The sequence below is a fragment of the Humulus lupulus genome, chromosome 4, assembly GCF_963169125.1.
Source record: "Humulus lupulus chromosome 4, drHumLupu1.1, whole genome shotgun sequence".
Taxonomy (NCBI): Eukaryota; Viridiplantae; Streptophyta; class Magnoliopsida; order Rosales; family Cannabaceae; genus Humulus; species Humulus lupulus.
The window spans coordinates 249,480,661-249,493,537 of NC_084796.1; the positions used below are offsets into that span (position 1 = coordinate 249,480,661).

Below are 12,877 nucleotides of genomic sequence, written 5' to 3' on the forward strand. Positions count from 1 at the left end.
CACATTAGTAAGAGAAATTTTAACTAATGATCATATTTTTGTTCATGAATCTAATCAAATATTCATTGTTTAGACCTTTTAGACAAGTAATAAGACTACGGTGTTGACAAAAGTTGGTTTCGGCACGTGGATAGTTATAAATTATAATTTTTCAATATCACAGTAGTGTATATTGTAGTCATTAGAACATCCCACAAATTTAAAAAAAATTATGAATAATTTATTGTGCCGAAAATAATGTTCAAACAGTTTGTTGCACGAGTGCACTAAAAAACAGGCTCGCGTGTTAAATTCGACTGTTTAATCTTTATTTTCAGCACCGTAAATTATTAAAATTTTTTTGAAAATTTGTGGGATGTTCTTGATGATTACAATATACAACGTGATATTAAAAAATTTGAATTTATAACTATCCACGTGTCGAAATCAACTTTTGTCAACACGGTAGTCTTACGCACTCAATTAATCTTTATTATTTTTGCATTGTTACTTTAACATTTCCATTTGCCCGTGAACTAAATTTTAAATGGTTATTTTTTAAGTTTGAATTAAATAATTATTTATTAATTTAATTAATTCATAAAAATTATGGTATTTTGATGTTTTTGAACATAATTTGACCGGTTCAAGTTAGGGAGACTATATTTAACCTGATTACAAAACATGAACACTTTGAGAATTTTCTCAAACGGAATATCAGTTATAAACAATACCAACCAAAGTAGCATTACCCCTTATTTAGTATAATAATATTTTATAAAAATTAGACTGATATTTGATGAAATAGTAACTTGATGTAAAAGTCGTACATTTTTAAAGTAATGGGTTGAAGAACTAATAAGCATAATAGTGACTTCCTTATTCACAATATTATGGATTGTGTTGATCATTGTCAACAAAAAAACTATCATTTCTTACTAGGAGGGATTGAGAAAGATAAGTATTGATTAGGTGTGTATTTCTGTTTTTTTAAATATACTAGTAACTTTTTTTTAAAAAAAAATACTAGTAATAATTTATATTTTAATAGTATTTTACTTTCTTCGAATTTATTAAACAACTTTCAAGTACACCCAATCCATTTGCTTTTTACAGGAATTTTTGTATGCCAAAACAGGCTTCAATTTGTATAGCGTATAGAACCAGATTTGAAAACCCTATCACAAAAATAATAATTTTTGCAAAATGACTTTTATTTCGAATTCAGCTTTGTTTTGTTTAGATTATTATTTTACAAAAAAATTATCAAAACAAATTTATCGTTCAACGTATGACTATTATTCTATTAAAATAATGCTATTTTTCTAAACAATCCATACACCAATAATGAATTCATATCGTAATTCAAGAATGAAAATAAGAAACTCAAATAAATATGTAAGGTTGTACCCAAACTCCATGGAGTTGATCATTCATAACATTACTATGACAAAAAGATTGTGCACATCAATTAAAATATATACATGGACAATTCTTCTATAGGGGTTTCACTTTAAGCCCTACCGGTAGGGCTCTCAGTGTTTCTCGATCCGTGAACAGTTTTCGGTGCGATTTTTTTTTATGACCGTGTATATTATAACTATTTAGAGCATCCTGCAAATTTTCAAAAAATTTCGAATAGTTTTAAGTACCGAAAACTAGGTTCAAACATGTTTTCCACGCGCGTAAAAAAAATTAGTCACGCGTACAACAACAAGTTTGAACCTAGTTTTTGGTACTGTAAACTATTCGGAATTTTCTGAAAATTTGCAGGATGCTCTAAATAGCTATAATATACACGGTCATAAAAATAATCGCGCCGAAAACTGTTCATGGGTTGTAAATACTGAGAGCCCTACCGGTGGGGCTTAAAGTGAAGCCCCTATAGGAGAATTCCCCCATATATATGACAATTTTTCTAATGGGCTTCATTTAAGCCTTACCGGTAGGGCTCTCAGTGTTTTCGACCTTTGAACAATTTTTGGCGTGATTTTTTTTATGATCGTGTATATTGTAGCTATTTAGATTATCAACGCGATTTTTAGAAATTTTGAATAGTTTACAGTACCGAAAACTAGGTTTAACACATGTTGTTGCACGCGTAACTAATTTTTTTTTTATGCTCGTGAAAAGCAACATGTTTGAACCTAGTTTTCGGTACTGTAAATGATTCAGAATTTTCTGAAAATTTGCAGGTTGCTCTAAACAACTACAATATACACGGTCATAAAAAAAAGTCGCCTAAAAGGTTTTCACTTTAAGCCCTACCGGTGGAGCTCTTCACTGTTCTTGACTCGTGAACAGTTTTTGCCGCGACTTTTTTTCACAACCTTGTATATTGTAGCTATTTAGAGTATCGGCACGATTTTTAGAAAATTCTGAATAGTTTACAGTACCGAAAACTAGGTTCAAACATGTTGCACACGTGACTATTTTTTTTTATGCGCATGGAAAACAACATGGTTGAACCTAGTTTTCGGTACTGTAAACTATTCGGAATTTTCTGAAAATTTGTAGGATACTCTAAATAGCTACAATATACACGATCATAAAAAAAAACTCACGCCGAAAACTGTTCACGAGTCAAGAAACTCTGAGAGCCCCATCGATAGGGCTTAAAGTGAAGCCCCTGTAGAAGAATTGTCCTATATATATATATATAGTAGATATAGTATATATATTAATAGTAGTCATAACAATATATAATATTATTAAGGGTCGTTTGTCAAAATTGTCTATTTTTTAAAGTCATTTTGCACTTTAGATGCTAGGTTAGTTTTAATAATTTTTTTCAAAATAGTCTCTCATAATATAGATAGCTAATCGAAAATTTAGATAGGTGGTCGAAAATTTTAAATAATCGGTCAAAAATTTTAGACAACTGGTTAAAATATTTAGATAATTAGTTGAATTTTAGAAATAGATAATTTTATAAAATACTAACAAAAGTACAAAATCACTTAAAAACAAAATGACATTAATTGATTATAGTCACAAGTTTGTAGTAGTATACATATCTTCTCAATTATTAGCTGGTCCCAAATTCTTAAACATTCCAAAATGGGCATATAATAACCTCTGCCCTATCTAAAAAATTATCCCTGTCCATGTCAATATATGTACACTTTTTCATTAATTTAGGTATGGTGTGATTCCCAAATTGCATGTATATGTGGGGTATTGCCCATGATGGTGAGTGTGTGAGGGCTATTATATTTCATTAATTCAGAATTCTTAAGATTTGAGATGTCAGAACTTTTATATTCCATTCAAATTGTTTAATGGCTGCATAAATAATGCTTGTTATATATGGTGTCCAACACCATTCTATGTCACAAATAAATATTGGTGTAATTTAGTATCGGTCCCATAGGTGCTCTTACTAAATTGGATCAATAAATTTAGGTGTCGTTTAGTTTAGTAGAATGGAATGATAATAATAATGGAATGAAATAAGAATTAATAGTAACGAGAATTGATTATGATCCGGACCGTCTCAAGCTTTCGAGAGGCCTAGTGCGAAATTTGAAAATTAGACCTTTTTTATTTAAAAAATAGGACATTTTAATTTGAAAAAAGAGTTTATACATTTTAGGTCATGTGTTTTGTCTTATTGCTTATTTGGACCCACTATTTTTGTAATTTCTTCTAAAATATCATTATTATAATAATATATAATACACGATTAGATATTTAATAATTATATTAATATAAATTAATATAAATTCAAATGTTATAAATATTATTATTATTGTAATAATATATAATCCTAATTTTTATAAAATTTTGCTAGAATAAATATTTAGTAATTATATTAGTATAAATTTAAATATTATAAAATATCATTATTATAATAATATTTAATACAAAACTAGATATTTAATAATTATATTAATATAAATTCACGTGTTATAAAATATTATTATTATAATAAGATATAATACATAATAAATATATTATATATATAAGTATCATATGTGTATAAATAGTATGACTGTATAACTAAATAAAAAATTAGAATAACATTTATTGTCTATCAATAATAAACAAGTTTCTTTTTCAATCATTGAAGTGTGATTTGAATAATATCATGAATGTTTTGTACTTTAGATATCGTAATTTGTGATCTAAAAGGTTATCGTATTATTAAAAAAAAACATAAACAATATTTTGGTTTAATTTTTCTCTTAATATATTTATGTTATTCTTTTATATATAATATTATTTATTTATTTAAAATTTATATTACAATTATAAAAACTTAATAAAAATAATTAGTATATTTTCTAAATAAAACTAAACAAACATTGCTTGCACCTAGTGTATATCTCTTTTATATAATAAGTGTATAGATAACGGAAATTCTTGGTTTTAACAGTTTTTTGTTTTTTTAATGCTAACTTTAACAGAATATTATTATATTTAACATAATGTTTTTATATTTAACCGTAGTTTATAAACACTTAAACTTAAATAAAATAAAATAAATAATTAAAAAAAATTATAATAGTATATTTTTGAGATATTTTACAATAATAATTATTTAAAAATAATAAATAATTAAACAAATTAAAATATGATATTGTTAAGATATTTTACTATGATAATTATTTAAAAATAATAAATAATTAAATAAATTAAAATATGATATTTTAAAGATATTTTACAATGATAATTATTTAAAAATAAAAAAATCATACGTTTTATAACTTAAATTAAATTTAATTAAACTTAAACTCACTTATTAGAATAATATTAATTAGTAACAAATTTATTTTAAAAAAATATAGTATATATATACATATATACTAGTTTTATTGTTTTGTGCCAGGCACGAAACTCGTGGAATAAAAGTTTAGTTTTTATTTGTGTACATATTAATTATTTACAAAAATTAAAATATTTATCACTTAAATTTAAATCAAATGATTTATATTTAAAAATAATAATATTTTTTAAAGCATCATTATTAAATCTAAAATAAAAAAGAACTTAGTATATGTACAACAATAATAAAAAAAAGTTGAGTAAAAAATATATATTAACAAAATAATAAAATATCACTTTCACCCGGTCTCATATAATAATAATAATATATTTTTAAAATTACATACTATAATATAATTTTTTTTATAAAGAAATTACTACTATTTTATTACAAATTACAAAAGTAGCTTGGTGAAAACAAATACCAAAAATAGTATATATATTTGTATTTTATTTTTCATTATTCTAGACATCTATATAGATAATAGAATTAATGAGAAAAAAAATTGATTGAGGATGAATGAAAAGAAAAAATTAAATAAGAGTAAGCAGAAAAGATAATAAACAAAATAATTGCAACAAAAAAACATAATAGTGACTTTCTTGTTTAATATTAAAAGTTATACATTTTTAAAGTAATGGGTTGAAGAACTAAGAGCACTCCTAATGGGTGCTCTACTCTATTTTTTAAAATGCTTCCCCAAAATACATATTTTTCTATTTTACTTTTAAGTTTTACATGTTTTACATTATACCATACATCAAATTCTCTATATATTTCTCTATATCATTTAAATATTATATCTTTAAACATATTTTATTAATTAAAGTAAAATAAAATAATTGAAAAAGAAAAAATAAATATATACTAAATGAGAGAGAGAAAGCTTATAAAGAAAAATAATAATATTAAAATATTATATAAATGATATGTAAATATAGATATGGATTAATTGGAGTTTGTGCATAACTATTATAAATATATGTATAAATGAACTGATGGAAGATATTTTTGTGAGTTTAGCTAAATATTATAGGGAAAGTGTATTACAAAATACATCACCAAAACATAATTTTTTTTATAATTTACCTCAAACTTTTACATTATAACATACATCAGTTTCTCTATTTTTTCTCTACATCATTTAAATATTATATTTTTTGAAAATATTTTATTCGTTTTAAGAAATAAAATAATTAAGTATAATAGTATCACACTCATATATATACAAAAGTTTATAAGAAAATAATAAAATATTTATAGCTTGATGAATAGTGTTTCACTACATATAGAGAAATGCTATTCATTTAGGTAAAAAAATATAAGTTTACATCACCCATTGAAAGACTATTTAACCATTTTTTCTCTATATTATAAAGAATAAGATATTTTACCTCCACCATTGTGAGTGCTCTAATGTGAAAAATTGTGCACATCAATTAATATATATATATAGGACAATTCTTCTATAGGGGTTTCACTTTAAGTCCTATCGGTAGGGTTCTCAGTATTTCTCAATCCGTGAATAGTTTTCAGCGCGATTTTTTTTTATGATCGTGTATATTGTAGCTACTTAGAGCATTCTGCAAATTTTCAGAAAATTCCGAATAGTTTACAGTACCGAAAACTAGGTTCAAACATGTTGTTTTCCACGCGCATAAAAAAAATTAGCACGCGTGCAACAACATGTTTGAACCTAGTTTTCGGTACTGTAAACTATTCGGAATTTTTCGAAAATTTGCAGGATGCTCTAAATAGCTACAATATACATGATCATAAAAAACAATCGCGCCGAAAACTATTCACGGGTTAAGAACTCTGAGAGCCCTACCGGTAGAGTTTAAAGTGAAACCCCTATAGGAGAATTCTCATATATATATATATATATATATATATAGCATTACATTCAGTTTCTTATCATCATTTCTAACAAAGTGACACACACACACAATTTTCATTAATACAAAGATAGAAAAACACTCACTAAATTCAAAAACTATTGTGAAATAATCACAAGAATGGAACAGTTCCATGACCATTCATATCTCACATATCAACTTCTCAAACACTTTCATGTGATCAGATTGCAAAGCAATAGCAACAGCCAAACACCCATCATCACTCGAAGATGGCAAAACATAAGATTTCCCCTCATAAGAAATCCCAGCTGGTCCCATGTAAACCGGTCGACCCCAACCAATCAGCATCACACAAAGGCAACCTAACCCAACTAGTAACCCCAAGATTTGGGCTCTCATAAACATCAGACCCACGAGCACGAGATGTCAAATCAGGCAACAGCTCAAGAAAATCAATGGAAGATCTCAAATAATCATCACCCATTTTCCTAATCGCTTCATGAATCTTTCTCGCTACGTGCCACAATGGCTTGGACTTGAGCTCACCAACCTTGGCAACTGCACAAGTAGCAAAAACCACATTACCAAAGAAATTTTCTGGGACTTGAGGCTGAAGCCTCGACCTTCCACTGGTTGGGACAAAGAGCTTAGTCTCTTGCTCATCGTCGAGTCCACGTGCCTCAGAGGCACACTTCCAAATATGGCTTGCTAGCATCTCAAATGTGCTGTACTCGACTGTGTTTCCATCTTCCTTAGATTTGGATTTCAGGGCACTGATTTTTTTCTGATTGAGTTTAAACATGCCTACTATGGTATTTGATTTGGGCAAGTTTTTTTCTTGGTGGGTTTTGATTAAGGTAGGGGAAGGTTGGTATTCGTTGTGAGGAAATTTGGGTTGTGGTGGGTCTTGGGCTTGGAGTGGTGTTCGGTCTAGGATTGGTCGGAGTGTGAGATCGAGTCCACGAGCAATGTTAGACCATTCTTTCATGAAGTGCATGGCAGAGGTCCCATCTGCTAATCGGTGCTCCATACCAATGCCTAGTGCCACTCCACCACATTTGAAGTAATTGATCTGCAAAATATAAAGTACAATAATATAAAATCATGATGTGTATTTTTTTTATAACTATTTCGACACTGAACATTGTGTTTTGCCTCGTTAACTGTTTGGAATTTTATTTTGACAAATTATTTTTTGACCCTATGTTTTATAAAAATAGTTCAAATGCATCCCTAAATCCGATTTTAATGAATAAAAATTGAATATAACAACACAACTTTGAGGTAGAATGGTTGTGCTTCTGTTCTGAGTTGTTATTTTAGTGAATTATTTGTGATTTTCACTCTTTTTTTTTTATCGAAATTGGGTTTAGGGGTCTATTATTTGAACTATTTTACCAATGCCTAGTACCACTCCACCACATTTGAAGTTATTGATTTGCAAAATATAAAGTACAATAACATAAAATCATGATATGTATTTTTTTTATAACTATTTGGATACTGTGTTTTTGTCTCATTAACTATTTAGACTTTTTGTTTTGACAAATTATTTTTCCGACCCTGTGTTTTATAAAATAGTTCAAATGGATTTCTAAACCCGACTTTAATAAATAAAAATTGAATATAACAACACATCTTTTAGGTAGAATGGTTGTGCTTCTGTTCTGAGTTGTTATTTTGATGAATTATTTGTGATTTTAACTCTTTTTTTTTTATCGAAATCAGGTTTAGGGGTCTATTTGAACTATTTTACAAAACACAGAGTCTAAAAAATAACTTATCAAAACACATATTCCAAATAAATAATGAAAGATAAATCACAAGGTTCAAAAATGCATAATCCTTTTTTTTTGTATGAATTATTAAAGTTCTTACTTAGCTAGCTTTCTAAAAACATAAACTATATAACAGTTTGGTACTAATGGTCACACATAAAGTGCAATCCTTTAGAATTTTTGCCACCAACAATTTTTTTGCTTTGGTATATAAGCACAATTGTTTTGCAAGATTTGGTAATTTAGCTTCCAATTTCTCAAAATAAAATACAAAACTTTATGACATTAATGTAAAATAAAATAAAATAAAAATCAATTTCTTTTTTAATACTTTTCAAATTTTATTTTAATTACTACCTTAAATTATGTAGTGACTGAATGTGATACTATTTGCTTGTGCACATTTTATTTATTTGTTAGGGAATATATATTAGGTGAAAGCAACGTGCACTATATTTGTTTAGTTTTATTTAGAAAAAATTATTAATTTATTTTTATTATATTTTTTAATTTTTATATAAATTTTAAATAAATAAACAATGTCACATATTACAACCAAAGATGTCTAATTTTTTTAAAAAAAATTAAGAAAATATCAAATTTAAATATTTCAATATGGGTTTGCATAATAATGATCTATCCTAAGTACTAATTTCAATTTAATATTTAAATTTTACTTATACTAATTGAAAAGAAAATTAGGAATATATATTAAATTTTATTATAATAATATTTTTAATATTTGAATTTATATTAATATAATTATTATAACGGTGTTAGTTTAAACCGTTAACTTTAACCAAAAAATAAAAAATTCTATTAAACCAAGAAAACTCTATTAGATATACACTTTTTATGTATAAGTATATATATATATATATATTATATTAGGTGCAAATGTGTAATACACACTTGATGTTATTTAGAAAATTTATTAATTATTTTTATTAAATTTTTATGATTGTCATATAAATTTTATATAAATAAACAATATTATATATATAAAAGAATAACATAAACATATTAAAAAAATTAACTAAAGTATTGTTTATGATTTAAAAAAAATAATATATGATAAACTTTTAGATCATCATAAGCTACAATACAAAACATTTAAGATATTATTAAGATCACACATCAATAATTAGAGAAAAATCTTGTTTATTCTTGATAAATATAAAATGTTATTATAATAATTTCTTATGTGGTTACACAATAATACTATTTGTATACACATTACACTTACATATAATGTATTTATAATATTTGTTTTTATTTAATATAAATATATATCTCTTCTATATACAAAATATGTAGGTAACATAAATTCTTAATTTTAATGGTTTATTTTATTACCTTTAACAGAATATTCGACCTATTTAACGAAATATACTTTTAAAATAATTAAATTTTTTTTATTAATTATATTAATATAAATTTAAATATTATAAAATATTTAATACAAAACTAGATATTTAATAATTATATTAATATAAATTTACTTATTATAAAATATTATTATTATAATAATATACCATACATAATAAATACATTTACATTATATATAAATGTAGTATGCGTACAAATAATATATCAAATAATATATCAGTGTAACTAATTAGGAAATTAAAATAACATTATCTTCTATCACTAGCAAAGAAAACTCATTTCTTCACCAATAATAATCATTAAGAAATTAAGTTTGGACGACATCACTTTATCAATTGTCTCGTTGAGAATAAATAGGAGTAATTTGAGAGAGTTCCAATTACAATCCCATGAATAGTTAACACAAAAACATTTTGTAAGAATTTTATTTTATTTTTTTTAAAAAAAGAAAAGAAAAAAAAAGAAAAGAAAATTGCCCTAGTTCGAATATTGTACCTGAATCACCAATAGAGGAAATGAAGAGATATCAGCAGAGCGGTCGACCGAGGGAACGAGTCTCCGAAGGTTGTTAGTGGGCACGTAATCACCAAGATCGTCGAGAACAGAAGTGGTCTCGGCCTCGACAAAGAGAACACCCTCGGCGTTGCAGTCAACCTCCAGACGACGACGACTACTGCCGGCGCTGCTGCCATATCTGAAGCGACCAGCCAAGGGATAGAAAGGAACGAGGGCCTTGGCCAGGGCATCCTTAAGCAGCGCAGCGTCGAAGAACTCGGCGGCGCCCGCCGTGCGCCTGTAAAAGTAGACAGTCGGCACATGCACGTTGGTCGTCACCATGTCTAAGTTCGACAGCCAAAGTGAACCCTTTGCCGGGGTTTGCTGATGATCAGCCGGCTTAACCATTGTCATCTTCTTCACGTTGATAATCATCTTCTTCTCCATTGTAGTTTAAGATTTGACTCACAATATGTGGATATAGATGGAGAGTAGTATATAGTATATTAATAGTAGTAAGAACAATATATAATATTATTAAGTGTCTTGGGCAATAATTATTTTGCATTCTAGTCTAATTTTAATAAATCGAATAGCTAGTCGAAAATTTAAATAGGTGGTAAAATTTTTTAGACAACTGGTTGAATTTTAGTATCAAAAGTAAATTAGAGTGCAAAATCACTAAAAAAAAAAAAAATTATTTTCACTCACTTCTCGATTATTAATGAATAATATGGCAGAGAAAGAGAGGGGAATTAATTGATTATAGTGACAAGTTTGTAGTGGTATACATATCTCTCAATTATTAGCTGGTCCCAAATTCTTAACCATTCCAAAATGGGATCTAGAATAATAAACTCTGTCCATGTCTATATATATACAGTTTTTCAATAATTTAGATATGGTGTGATTCCCAATTGCATGTATATGTGGGGTATTGGCCATGATGGTGAGTGTGTGAGATTTGGGAAGGTTTTATATTTCACAATTCTTAAGATTTGAGATGTCAGAACTTTTATATGTTTAATGGCAACATAAATGCTTGTTATATGTTGTGGCCCAAATTATCTTTACTTGGGCAGATTTCAAAGTGCATAAATTGGAGCTTGAAGCTTGTATCAAAAAGATTAAGAGGTCGAAGCATTCCAAATTCCGAAGGGAGGTCTATCTTGCCGTTGTGAACAGCCTTGTATATAATCTTTGGGAAGCTAGGAACAATACTCTGTGGAATGATAATGTGTATACAGTTCATACTCTTGTACAGAAAATTAAAAGAGGAATTTGTAATAGGTTTTCTCTTTTTAAAAATGAGAAAACTAGTCATAGTGATTGTAATTGGTTTGAGCAATTGAGCCTTGTCTAGGCCTTTGTTCTTGAGTTTGTAACAGGCTTTGTTGAGCAATAAAATGATCCTTATTCATCAAAAAAAAAAAAATGCTTGTTATATGTGGTGTCTAACGCTACCTTACATGGCAAACAAATATTGGTGTAATTTAGTATATTAATTTAAAATAAAATATATGGGTACTGTTATATTAATTTAAAATAAATATCGTTTCAGATATATTAATTTAAAATAAAATATGTGGGTACTATTACTAAATTGGATCAATAAATTTAGGTGTTATTTAGTTCGGGAAAATGAAATGATAATAGTAATGAGAATGATAATGAAATGGAATAAGAATTAATAGTAGTGCGAAATTTGAAAATTAGGGTTTTTTTATTTAAAAAAATAGGACATTTTTCATTTGAAAAAAGAGTTTATATTTTTGGGCCATGTGTTTTATCTCATTACTTATTTGGACTCTGTTTTTGATAAATCTCTTTTTGGATCATGTGTTTTGTAAAATGGTTCAAATAGACCTTGAAACTCAATTTTAATGAAGAAAATTGAATAACAACACAATTATTAGACATAATGATTTTATTTTTGTTCTGAATTATTAGTATGGTGAATTATTTGTGATTTTAGTTTAAATTTTTTTTGACCAAAATCAGATTTAGAATTCTATTTGAAACATTTTACAAAACACAGAGTCTAAAAAATAATTTGTCAAAACACAGAATTCAAATAAATAATGAGATTAAAAAGAAAATGTGGTAAGATGGGTTTTTAATCCTTCACCTTTAAGGAAGTAAGGTAACCAAACCTTCTCTTACCACTTGTGTTATCTCACTAAAGTGATATTGTATATTGACTAAAATTATATATATGTTATTTTTAAATTTTGGGGCCTCTCTAGATAAGAGGCATTGCTTGGTTTGGCATGGCATTATAAGTGTTGGAATCCATTCCAATGGAATGCTCCTTTACTACACTAGGTGGAATCCTCCATTACCACATATTCCAACCATTTTTGTCAATTTTGCACATTTATATATATATATATATAATATTTGATTATATGATATTTATATAATCTTTAATATATTAAATAATATATAATATATATTAAATGCATTTATGATTTAATGAAATGGGGTTATTTTGTCAATTGTCCATTCCAACAACAAACCAAACATCATAATCAATTCTCATTATCATTCTTATTCCATCCCATTACTATTATCATTACCATTCCACCAAACCAAACACCACCTAAAGT

General features: G+C 26.8%; 1 pseudogene; it reads right to left on the bottom strand.

Annotated features, from left to right (window-relative positions):
- Positions 1-6,676: 6,676 nt before the first annotated feature.
- LOC133829539 (shikimate O-hydroxycinnamoyltransferase-like) lies at positions 6,677-10,715 on the bottom strand (annotated as a pseudogene).
- Between the last annotated feature and the right edge of the window lie 2,162 nt (positions 10,716-12,877).